Source organism: Giraffa tippelskirchi, chromosome 9 (assembly GCF_054371585.1).
Source record: "Giraffa tippelskirchi isolate mGirTip1 chromosome 9, T2T-mGirTip1v1.2.pri, whole genome shotgun sequence".
NCBI classification, from domain to species: domain Eukaryota; kingdom Metazoa; phylum Chordata; class Mammalia; order Artiodactyla; family Giraffidae; genus Giraffa; species Giraffa tippelskirchi.
This window is the reverse complement of record NC_137283.1, coordinates 56,781,166-56,793,361: the sequence shown is the minus strand read 5'-3', so window position 1 is coordinate 56,793,361 and position 12,196 is coordinate 56,781,166. Positions and strand designations below refer to the sequence as shown.

General features: G+C 56.2%; 1 protein-coding gene across 14 annotated transcripts in view; it reads right to left on the bottom strand.

The window, feature by feature from the left end:
* The window catches only part of IQSEC1 (IQ motif and Sec7 domain ArfGEF 1), a 297,962-nt gene that overhangs the window by 55,859 nt on the left and 229,907 nt on the right, over positions 1-12,196 (bottom strand). Inside the window, exon 1 of one of the 14 annotated variants that reach the window (XM_081526502.1) lies at positions 11,169-11,353. The exons of 12 other annotated variants lie outside the window; for them this stretch is intronic. The gene's annotated coding sequence lies outside the window, so the exon portion shown is untranslated. Of the gene's footprint in view, positions 1-11,168; positions 11,354-12,196 lie in introns of those variants that run through there. One more of the 14 variants, XM_081526496.1, reaches the window with a different exon arrangement.

Here is a 12,196-nt window from a genome sequence, read left to right as displayed (position 1 = left end):
AACAATAAAATGGCAAGTAACCCAATTAACAAATGGGCAAAGGGGACTTCCCTGGTGGTGCAGTGGCTAAGAATCTGCCTGCCAATACAGGAGACACAGGTTCAATCCCTGGGGTCCGGGAAGATTTCACATGCCTCATGGCAACCACACCCATCCACCACAGCTCCTGAGCCTGTGCTCTAAAGCCTGCAAGCTGCAACCACTGAGCCTGTGTGCAGAGAGCCTGTGCTCTGCAACAAGAGACGCTGCCTCAATGAGAAGCGTGCACACCACAACGGAGAGGCATCCCCGAGCACCCCAACCAGAGAAAGCCCACGCATCAGCCATGAGGACCCAGGGCAGCCAAATGAATAAATAAGAATTGTTGAAAATGGGCAAAGGATCCAAGCACGTATCTCTCCAGAGAAGATATCTGAATGGCCAATAAGCACATGAAAAGAGGCTCAGCATCACTAATCATTAGGGAAATGTGATCAAAACCACAGAGAGGTATATCACCCGACCACCACTAGCAAGGCTGGGATCAAGACTGACAGGAACCCCGCCACCCAGGGCTCTGGAAGAAGACCTTCCCCAGCAGCCTGGTTGGGGGTGGGGAGATGGGCGGGGACACAGTTGGTAGGGTTGAAATAGTCTGGTTGGGGGCGCGGGTGGAGACCTCCCACCGGAGGCTGACCTGCCCTCTAAAAATAGGCTGTAATAAATGGGGCCAAGAGAGTTCCCCTCAGCTGTGAAGCGCTCCAGACACGCTCACAACCCGGATTCTCCAAGAATTCCAGGCGCTTCTCCAGGCCCAGGGCCTCGCCGACTGTCAGGACAGTCTTGGCGACAGAGTTCCGGCTGGGATTTAGAGAAAGGGCATTGAATTTCCCTGTTAGCATTTGGACTACAGAGGATGGAGTCCCAGGAAACCAGACGCCTCTTCATTCTCTTGTTTTCTCTTCCTGCAGAGTGTGCCTTTTGCTTCTGCTCTCTGTCAACTGCCTCATAGATTAATAATTCAAGGAATCGTGAGGCGAGTGAGAAAAGTTCCAGCCTGGAGAGGTGGAGAAAGCCAATTTTTCTGCTGAGTGGAAATGACCAGACCGGGCAAGAAATCTTACACGTGCCGTCTGGGCAAAGTGTTTAGGCTTCTGAGCCTCTGTTTCCTCAACTGTAAAGGGAGGCTCATCATCCACCTCTCCCCTGGCTAATTAATTCACCTTGCCCTTTCGTTTAATTTAGCAAACACACATTAGTGCTTACTCCATGCCTGTGCTTTGAGGTACAGTTGGGAAGACACTGCCCTGTGTATGATGTTATGATAGTCTGGAGAAAGTAGCTTGCAATTCTGCCCCACAAGAGGCTCCAAAGATGAAGGGATACTTAGGCTGGGGTCTTGAGGGGTGAGTAGGAGCCCATCTACAAGGCTGTAAGATGCAAGAAAGGAATGAAAATGTTATGTTTCACTGTATCATCCTGAGCTTCAGTCCTGATCTGCTTGCGTTGGCCCATTTCATACGCCCACCCACAACCTGACTTCACCCCCCTCCCTGTAATTCTGACAGTGCCCCCTCCCCATCTTCCTCCTGCTCTCCTTTGACTAGACCTGCGGCAGCTACGCCCCCAAAGGTTGACCTTCACAGTCCCTCTCCCACAGGCCTCCTCCTGCGATGCCTGGTCTACTTCCAATCTCCAGCCCTCGTCACCCCTCCAGCAACACCCTCCATGGTGCTGGCTCACAGCTAGGATTTGGGTTTCAGCTTTTGATACGACTTCCCCCAGAAACTCCCCCAGACTTGCCCGCCATCAAAGTCAGAAACTCCCCTTACATGCTGTCCTGTTCCCCTTCCCCTTCTCTCCCATCACAGCCCAGAGCTTGGCCTGCGTCCTTCTCTATAGCATCCCCTGTGCCTACTATGGGCCTGGAACACCGAGGTGCTCAGGTGAATAAATCAAAGGCAAATTTAGGCCTGGGAGGCAACTCTGGCCCCTTGTCTGCTTTTTTAAATAAAGTTTAATTGGAACACAGTCACATTCACTTAATTCTGTACTGTCCATGGATACTTTTGTGCCATAACAAAGTTGAAAGAGACTGATTATGGCTTGCAAGCCTTAAATGGCTCTCCATCATTTTCCTGGTGATGGGGCTCAGATGTGGCCATTGCTGCACATAACTGGCCTGGTTTCAGACACCTGTCACCACGCCAGAGGAATTTTAAGTCCAACCACAAAAAACTCACTGGGACTTGGGTTGGCCAAGACCAGACCACGATGGTGAGATGAAAGCGGCCTTAATGTGAGCACACTCTAGGACTTGAGAGCCAGAAGGAGCCACGGTGACCGGGTGCTGCTGCCCATTGTTCAGATGAGGAACCTGAGTCCCCAGGTCAGTGCACGGTGCAGCCAAGAACTCGGCATCTTTTCCTTAGCTCCTCCTTCCCAGTGCTCTGGCAAAGGAAGCCCCAGAGGGAGGGAACCGTCATGGTTGGAGGTATTAGGAGCGCTTAAATGAACAATAAACGCTGGATGCAGTTGTTATTATTCCAGCAGGTGACAAATGGATGAATAATCCTGTAAGGGCCTAGGAAAGCTCCCCGAGGAGGGCTACGGACAACAGAACCACACGCTTGGGACCCAGAGGCAAGGAAAAGGAAACCCCACACCAGGAAAGGGTCGCTCCACGGAGCGACCAAGTGATGCCCAGTGATGCTGGGTGACTGACAAAGTGGGCAAAACAGCCAGCAGCGATCACTTCCTCCAAGAAGCCCTCCGAGCCTGGTCCCCAGAGCGCTTGCCTCCCCCACCACCCCCCTGGCACAGCAGATGTTGGTTTGTTGCAGAAGTAAAGGAAGATAGGGGTGGCGGCCACAGATGAGAACACACTCACTGCATCCCTCCCCAGGCTGGCCGCTCCTGGGCCAGTTTCTGGACACTCCCTTCCCCGTCCCTCTGCTGAGTCCAGCCAGGTGATAAGGACTGCTTGTCCTGAAGCCCTGGAGACAGGGTCCATGGGCAAAAGGCCTATGGCTACCAGGTGCTGCGGCCACTTGAGTTAGGAGTCTGTTCAAGTGGATGGGAAATGGCCATTTGCCGGATTTCTTGCAGATTCAAGGGGCCTAACAATATCAGGAAGAAAATTAGAAGAAAGAAACTGAACTGCCTTCACCAGTGACAGGCTCTTCCCTAATCCTCTCAGCGCCAGAATGACACCGCTCGCCACCCTCTCCCCGCCAGGTGCCCCGCCAGCCCCAGGACATGATCACCAGTCCCCACCACAGCCCGTCATGCTCAGCCCTCTCCTCCTGGCTGGTGGTACAAGGACGCCAGATCCTCGGGAGCCGGGGGTGTGACCCATGACACTTGCACTGTCCCCCTCCCCTGGGGACAAGCTCTAGGAAACTGGCTCCGGTCTGTCCAGGACTGGCCTGAGCCCACTCTTTACCTGAGAACAGCCCAGGCCATCCCCAGACAAAGCACTGCCTCATTCTCCCCATCCTGTCTGTGTGCGTGCGTGCTAAGTCACTTCAGTCGTGTCCGCCTCTTTATAACCCTCTGGACTGTAGCTCGCCAGGCTCCTCTGTCCATGGGATTCTCCAGACAAGACTACTGGAGCGGGTTGCCATGCCCTCCTCCAGGGGATCTTCCTGACCCAGGGATCGAACCCCGAGCACCTGTGACTCCTGCATTAGCAGGCAGACTCCTTATGGCTGAGCCACTCGGGAAGCCCCCCATCTGGTCTAATCCCCCTTAAAGTCCATCTCCGCCTGGTTATCTGGCTCAGCTACTTGCTCCCTGGTTTACTGTCCCTCCTCCACAGGAATGATGCGTCACCAGGGTGTCCCCAGCATCCGGAAGGTGCCTGGTGGATAGTAGGTGCTCAATAAATCTGTGATGAGCTAAAGGACCGTGTTGAACCAGGTTCAGTCTGGTTCAGGGCCAGCCACGAGGCCAGCCCCCTCCCTGCTCCCCATCCGGTCCTATTTGATCTGAGCCAATGCCCCTCTTCACACGAAACTGATCTTTACAAAAACTGATTCTCATGACCAGGGTGCCCAGTACTTAAGGAACCTGTGAGCTAAAGCGTCTCTAAAAAGAGGAACCCCCCCCCGGGGCAAAGGGAACGACCATTCTTGATGTATGTGGGTTTCTCTCCCAGTAGCTGCGCTTCACTGGGGGCCACCTGCACCAGGCAGGTAGAGAGGGGGTGACGATGCTTTGCCCTGCATGGACCACTCTGCTAGCAGCACGGATTCCTGTCTGATGCATCCACGCGGCCACCAAGGGCCAGCCAAGTAAGCCCCAGCAGCCCTCTGCTTTAATGAATAGATGCGTTCATTTATTACAACAGCAAGTGCTCTGATGCCTGGTTTGCAAACGGACGCCACTAAGTGCTCCTAAAATGACAGCTTCTCTTAAGCGGGTTAAACATTCTCCTCTGCAATCTGCTTTATGTTACTGATTTAACCACCTCCTTCCCTGGTCCTTGGGCTTCCCTGGTGGCTCAGCTGGTAAAGAATCTGCCTGCAGTGTGGGAGACCTGGGTTCGATCCCTGAGTTGGGACGGTCCCCTGGAGAAGGGACCGGCCACCCACTGCAGTATTCTGGCCTGGAGAATTCCATGGACTGTATAGTCGGTGGGGTCGCAAAGAGCTGGACACAACTGAGCGACTTGCACTTTCACTGGTCCCAGCGGGAGGAAGACTTCATCCAGCTTGACCCGGCTCCGTGGACTTGGAGTCAGCGGGCATACGGGAGGTGCGATGTCTGATTCACTAGCTGAATAAACTGATAAATAATAATAAACTGGGCACAGGTGCATTCCTGAATGTGGTCAGTGAGTGCCCGCCAGGCACAGGCTGGGCGTCGCAGAGGATCCAAGACACAACAGACGTGGGCCCTGCCCTTGGGAAGTAAGGCCCTGCCAACACTGGTTGGCACCAGCCCAGTTTCCACACACGTGTTCACACGATCTCGATACTCGCTCGACAAGGCGGGCTCACATCTCAGTTTCTCATGGAGGCCCCAAAGCCCAGAGAAGGTAAGTAATTTGTGCAAAGACACACAGCCTACTAACGATGGCGCTGAGCTGAGGACCCAGGGACGCTGACACTCAGCCTGCGACTTGCCCTCCACCAGTGAGAGACTCAAGAGTGTGGTCCCAGCAACAGCAGGAGCCGCAGTCCCAGTGGGGAATTCCGAGAGATGAGCATTCTCGCCCTACACTGATTCTGACGTCTGCAGAAGTCTGAGGATCCCCGCACTGCTCCAGGGAACTAAAGTGGGTGATCAGTGCAATCATTCGATTGACCTGGCACAGGGGCAGGAACAACCGCGGGCGGAGGGATGGCCATCAGGGAGGGCTTCCTGGAGAAGGTGGAGCCTGGGTTGGGATCTGCAGCATGAATGGGAACTCACTGCAGGGCACTCCAGGTACAGGAACAGCCTATATGGGGGTGTGAAGTGTGGGGATGGGTGGACTGTGAGGAATGAGGCTGGAGGATAGGGCAGGGGCTTCATTTTATAGGAGGGTGCTGGAGGGGCAGGGAGCCAGCAGAAGTGGCCTGGATTTATCCCCAGGTTAGTTTTCCAAGAGACCACACGGCACCTGTGTGCCAATTACTTAATAGTATTCTGTATATCAGCATACATTATATCTGCTCCATCAGTAAAAAGTCATTCATGCCGAGCATACATTGAATTTTGTCATAAAAGTAAATCACCCAAACCAAACACTGTTATAAAACCCTGCTCAGAGCTTGTTACCAGCAGAAGGCCTGTGCTTGAGGCTCACTCTGTCTTTGTTTAAAACAGAGATTAAAATATAGAAAATGCATGTTACAGACGGCAGCTATAAAACAGAAGGATGCTTGCTATATTCTGATATGAAATGAGATACAAGATATATTACAAGGAAGGGGAAAACACACACAGAGACACATACACACATATGTCTGATAGACGTATCTCTGGATGCTGGTTACCTCTAGGGGGCTGGGGCGGGGTGCTCACTGTCTATCTTGCAGCCTTTTTTATATACTAGTTCCTATAAAATATATTACTTCCTATAAAAGAAGGACCTATAGTTAAGCCTTTTTGGAGTGATAAAGAGGCATGAAAGAGACATAGCACTGAGGCTGGTGTAATGGGTAATCTGTAACCTAATCGGAGGGTCTGAAAGAGCCTGGAGGGGAACAGCTTTCTCGGGGTTGGGGTACATCTGACAGTTCCAGGTCACCAAATGTAGCATCCGTGGCTCACCTGGAATCGTTTCATGCCCACCTGTGGCCTGTGTCCCACACTAACAGAAACCCAGGGATCTGAGAACATACTCTCTGCAGCAAGAAATAACGCCGAGATGAGGTCACGGCCACTGCAGGCTGGGGAGGGCTGCATGGTTGCGAGAGGGATGGGAGGCGGGGTTCCAGGGCCGTGGTCCCCTCCTCCCTCCCGCATCCTGAACAGAGAACAGGCCCCAGGGAGCACCTTGGGCACCGAGGCAAGGGCCTGCTGCTGGACGCCACTGTCTCTGAGCCGATTATCGAGTCCCGTTACTTAGTCCAGGTAAGGAAGCCAGGACACGGAGGGCTTCGTGGCTGGTGGCCCCCGAGCTGGTCGGCGCAGAGCCGGGATTCCAGCCTGGGGGTCCATGTGTGAAAAGTCTCGGGCTGCAGAGAGAACCTGAGCCCACGACAGAGGAGTAGAGGCTCGAGGCCTAGCCCGGGTCCCCGGGGGACTCCCAGAGCAAAGGCACAGTGAGCATCTCTTAGGAAGCACGATCCACAGGACAGCTCTGGTCTCGCTGGTAATTTCCATAAACGACTGTAATGTATGTGTAAACAGCACGGATATCAAGGTTTGGAAACCCCCGGAGTGTCAGAAACGCAATTTGTAATTACAAGCGCACAGCAATTTGTTCCCTTTCAGCCACGTCTGCAGTAATTATCACCCTGGTGAGGGGTGACCACACGGAGCGCAGCGCGGGGACCCAGGACGGGGAGCCAGAGCGGGGAGCTGGGCGTGCAGCCGGGCGGTTTCCCCGGAGCCCAAGTCCTCTCCCATGACTCCTCCTTCCCCTCCCGCAGTGCCCCACCCTGGGGGGTCCCAGTGGGCCTCTCCCGGGGCTCGGCCCTGCCCATGGGCACCCAAGTACGGACAGCGATGGCCCAGGTCTGAGCAATCCCGCTCTGGGACGCAGCCCCCGGTCGGAAGGACACCTCTTCACTGAACACACATTGGCTCCCCTGTGCTTCCAGCCCCGCTACCAGGTGCGGGGGCCCCAGGGTAGGGGGTGCAGGGAGGCACTGCCAGGCCCTGCAGGCCTCCTGGGTGCCCTGGCCTGGCTGGACCAACAGTCCCTGGGCACTCAGAGTGTGCCAGTGCCCACCCGCCCGCCTTGCGACGGGGCGTCTCGTCATCCACACCACACTGGCTGAGGTGAGGGAGCGGAGGTCTGGAGCCCAGCGCTCCCCTGCAGGGGGTGGTTTCGCCCAGCTGTCCCCTGGTCGGGCTTGGTGGCAAATTTAGATCAGCTTAAAACGTCAGCTCAGGTCACAGCTGATGGATGGTCCCGGAGGGATGAAAGACGGAGAGCCAGCAACTGAGGGTGAGAGCCCCTGGACCGGAGGTCCGGGGGCCATTTGGGGTGCCCGGGAGAGCGGAGGGAGGTGCGGCCCCACCCTGGCCGGAGCAGTGCCACCCCGACCCCACCGGTCCTGCACAGGGCCCTGCGGGGCCAGCTCACCCGCCGTCCTGCTGGAGAACTGCAGTCTGGCCCTCCAGCCCCAAGCGGGCCGGACAGCGTGGGGCCCACAGGGGCAGCTGTGCCAACCTCTGGACACCCCCCAAGCTTCCTCTTCAGATCTCCTCCTTCCTGCACCGCGGAACACAACCTCCTCTACCGTCACACAGCGGGGGGGGGGTGCCAGACACAAACCCAACGTCACTGACGTTTCAATCTAACGAGTCACTGATCTGCCTGAAACCCTGGCTCCTCGCTGCTCAAGAAATAAGCACCAGGGATTTTCTGGTGGCCCAGTGGTTAGGACTCTGTGTTCCCAGTGCAGGGGCTGGGGTTCAATCCGCTGGTCAGGGAGGTAGACCCCACATGACACAACTAACGATTCCATGTGCCACAGTGAAGATTGAAGACCCTGCCTGCCGTGACTAAGACCCGGTGCAGCTACATGAATAAATAAACATTCTTAAAAAGAGAGATAGAGATAGACAAATTGGCACCAAACTCTTCACCATGCCCATAAACCCTTGCACTTTCGGCCTCCGCCCGCCTCTTGTTTGGAGGTGCCTCTCCCCTGGTTACCAGCAGAGTCCTGGAGGGAGATTCTAGAGAACTGAGCAGAGGAAGCCCATCTCAGAGGAGAAGAGACACCTCACCAAGCACCTTTCCTTTGCCAGTAACCATGCCGGGTCTGTGTGTGAATTCAGAAAAGGCGCCCTCTTCTGGTGGACACAGCCTCTCACCAGCTTACAGCTTGGCAGCAGTGCATTCTTGCTTTGCCAGCTGCTCTTGTGCAGTGCACAACCTGAACAACTGCACACTGGCAGCGCCTGGAGCTCTGCCACACTCGGTGACTGTGACCCTTCGGCCCCGACGCCAACAGTGGGTCCCGCTCTTCCTTCAAGGGGGCAGGGAGCCCTTCTGATGAGGCCGTGCAGTCACACACGGGGTATGCTGCCACGCGGTGCTGCCTGCTGCCTTCCTTTCTGAGGCTGGGAGAGATAAAGCCCTGCCCACAGCCCTCTGGGAGATTTCCACAGCAGAGATAAGACGCCAGCAGATCCAGGAGTCACAAGGCCCACAGGGAACATGGCAGTGGGACTTGGGCCGCCTCCGGAGCACTGTCAAAGTGTAAGAGGCAGAGTGGAAACTCCAGCCCACATCATGGGCTTCTGCCGGCCGGGACGGGTGAGGGGTGGGGTGTTGGGGTCCCCAAGGAGACAGACCCTCGGTCCTCTCACTGGGGCCACCCCGCACCCTGGGCTTCTGCATGGAGTCAGGAGTGCAGAGGAGGCTCAAGGTCACCCGGTGGACAGCTGGCAGCTGGCGGGGCCTCGGCCAGCTCCCCAGGCTCCACCCGAGCTCCAGGCCCAGCGCTTCTGGGGTGGGCCGGAGGGGGAGCTGGGCCCCGACCGGGGCCTTCTCAGGGCACAGAGGGACCGTTCTTTGCGGCTCAACAGTCTCCCTGTTTGCCCTGTGCCAGGCTGCAGCCTCCCTGAAGGCCTGCTGACGAGGAGGAGCTGGTGCCAGCATCCACAAATACACGCGGCTTCTGGAGGGAGGCCGCCGGGCCCTCTAACCAAGTGGGTGGATTTAAAGGCGCAGAGGGCAGTCACAGGACAGGGCAGAGCCCAGGCCGGTGTTCTCTTTAAAACACACACACAGGAACCCTGCTGGCCGTCACACTTCCGAAACGCCTGCAGGGTTTGCTCTGGGGAGGGGGGCCCAGGTCGCCTGCATCATATACTCTCAGAAGGCCGACCGATTGCACCACGCGCCTGTTTCCTAAGCAAATGGAAAACGCAGAGGAATAAACGTGTAAATAAAGCCCAGGACGAAAAGAAGGGGACGGGAGCCCAGGACTTCAGAGGACGCAGTGAACTCAGGTACTGACCTTCCCTGTGCGAAAAAAAGCTAAGTCTGCAGGGCCTGCTGGGAGCGGCCATGTGTGGAAGCCCTTTCACGCACAGTGCATTTCAGAGAGCCCTGAGGGGTGGGGCCTATTACTGTCACCCCCCCGCCCCGACCTCCCCCAAGACACAAGTGAGGGATGGAGCCCAAGTCAGCTCTCCCAGGCCAACGCCCTCACCCCCAGGCACCCAGAGCTGTCAGAGGCCCCAGGGCCTATGTCTTCGGACAGGCTGTGGGCAGAGCCTGCGACTCTGGGCTCACGTAGGCAGGCTGCCGAGGTGCTGGGGACCGTCCTCCCAGCCCGGCCCCAGCTGGACCACAGCCCCTCGCAGAGCCTCAGTCTCCTCATCTGTTAAACAGGCGAATCCCCCAACCTTGCAGAAAAGGAGTAAAGATCATCCAAGGGGAGGGTCCTGGCCCATAGACAGTGCTCAGCACACATCTACTTCTTCCCTCTCCCCTGCTCAGACGACTCCAGGAGCAGGAAGGTCCTGGCCATTGCCGGGGGAAAGGCACCGGGATCTGGAGGGCGGACTGGAGGTCAGCAGTGACCTCCCCCCGGTCTAGAGGGCAGGCCTTCATCACTGAAGATGACACAGAGTTCCTCGGGAGCCAGTGGGCAGATGTGTATGTGTGTGTGTGTCTGTGTGGGTCTGTGTGTGTATAGTGTGTTCACGGGAGCCAGTGGGCAGGTGTATGTGTATGTGTGTGTGTGTCTGTGTGTGTGTCTCTGTGTGTCTGTATGTGTCTGTGTGTGTGTCTGTGTGTGTCTGTGTGTGTGTGTGTCTGTGTGGGTCTGTGTGTATGTAGTGTGTTCATGGGAGCCAGTGGGCAAGTGTGTGTGTATGTGTGTGTGTCTCTGTGTGTGTGTGTCTCTGTGTGTGGGGGGATCTGTGTGTGTCTGTGTGGGTCTGTCTGTGTCTGTGTGTCTGTGTGTGTGTGTGTGTGTCTGTTTGTGTCTGTGGGTCTGTGTGGGTGTGTGTGTGGGTGTGTGTGTGTCTTTGTGGGTCTGTCTGTGTCTGTGCGTGTCTGTGTGTCTGTGTGTGTGTGTCTGTCTGTCTGTGTCTGTGTGTGTCTGTGTGGATGTGTGTGTCTGTGTGGGTCTGTGTGTGTGTGTCTGTGTGTGTGTAGTGTGTTCACGGGAGCCAGTGGGCAGGTGTGTGTGTATGTGTGTGTGTGTCTCTGTGTGGAGGGGGGGTCTGTGTGTGTCTGTGTGGGTCTGTCTGTGTCTGTGTGTCTGTGTGGGTCTGTGTATGTCTGTGTGTGTGTGGGTGTGTGTGTGTCTGTGTGGGTCTGTCTGTGTCTGTGTGGGTCTGTGTGGGTCTGTGTGTGTGTGTTCAGGTGAGCCTGCATAACGGCCTGAACCCTGGCAGGTCTTTCTGTGGGCTCCTGCCCCCACCTCCTGGCTCTGGGTCCCCCTGGATGGAAAGAACTGGTGGGGGTAGGGGCAGTGCGGGGGGGTGGACATTCAACTTTCCAGACGGAGAGTCCTGGAACCAGGCGGGAGGAACGCAGCCAGGCCCGCCCCACCCCCTCTCACCTTGCTTCAGTGCCGGGGCTGGGGACCTCCTGCCTCCAACAGCACAGCCTCGCGGGCCTCCGGGGGTCTCCTCTGCGGCCCTCTGAGCTGAGCTCTGTCCACCCTCCCCGAGGCCCGTGTGGCGGCTGGCGCGGGTCATAAGCCCTGAGCCCCTGCTTAATCCGCCAGAGCCCGAGTCAGCGCCAGCGGACACGTGACCCCGCAGACCTGTTTGGCAGGAGCAGGCGGGCAGCGGGGGAGGGCCGTCCGCCAGGCCTGGGGGCTGTCCCTGCCGTGGATCCCGGCACGCAGCCTGCGGTCCTGGGCTCCTGCCTGCCGGCGAAAGGTATGCGTACATGAGAAGGGGATGAGTGGAGCAGGTAGGGGAAAGGGACACACGTGTCACCAAACAGTGCTGGGCAGGCTGGGAAACGGGGCGTGCAAGCATATGTGCGTGTGTGTGCACACGCATGCGTGTGTGTGAAATGGAACTGTTATCTCCCACCATTTACCAACACCAATTCCTTGTAGGTTACAGATCTAATGTAAAAGGTGGATTCGTGACCGCAGGGTAGGAAAGGATTCTTAAAACACACTCACACAAATGAAGTGAAAGATCACTCGAATTAAGATCTCTGAAACTGAGACGTTCATTTCAAGACTCCAGGAAGAGTGAAAAATGCAAGCTATTTACAACATATATAACTAACGAAGGACTGGAATCTGGAATACCTAAAGAATCCCCGAAATCAACAACAACAACAGAAAAATAAAAAAAAACAGCCCAAGGTAGGCAGGAGGCTTCAACAGTCCCATCAACGAGGAGAACCAAATAGCCAATAAACGTATGAAAATGGCTCAACCCCATCAGCAATCAGGAAAATGCAGAGTAGAACCATTCCACACCTGCCAGGTGAGCGAAAATGGCAAAGACTGACAACAGGGGTTGCGGGTGGGGAGGGGGGGCCATGGGAGGGAAGGACCACAGGGTCGGTCGGCTCTGGGATGACGTTAAACAGCGCATATCACGTGGCCCGGTTCAAGATACA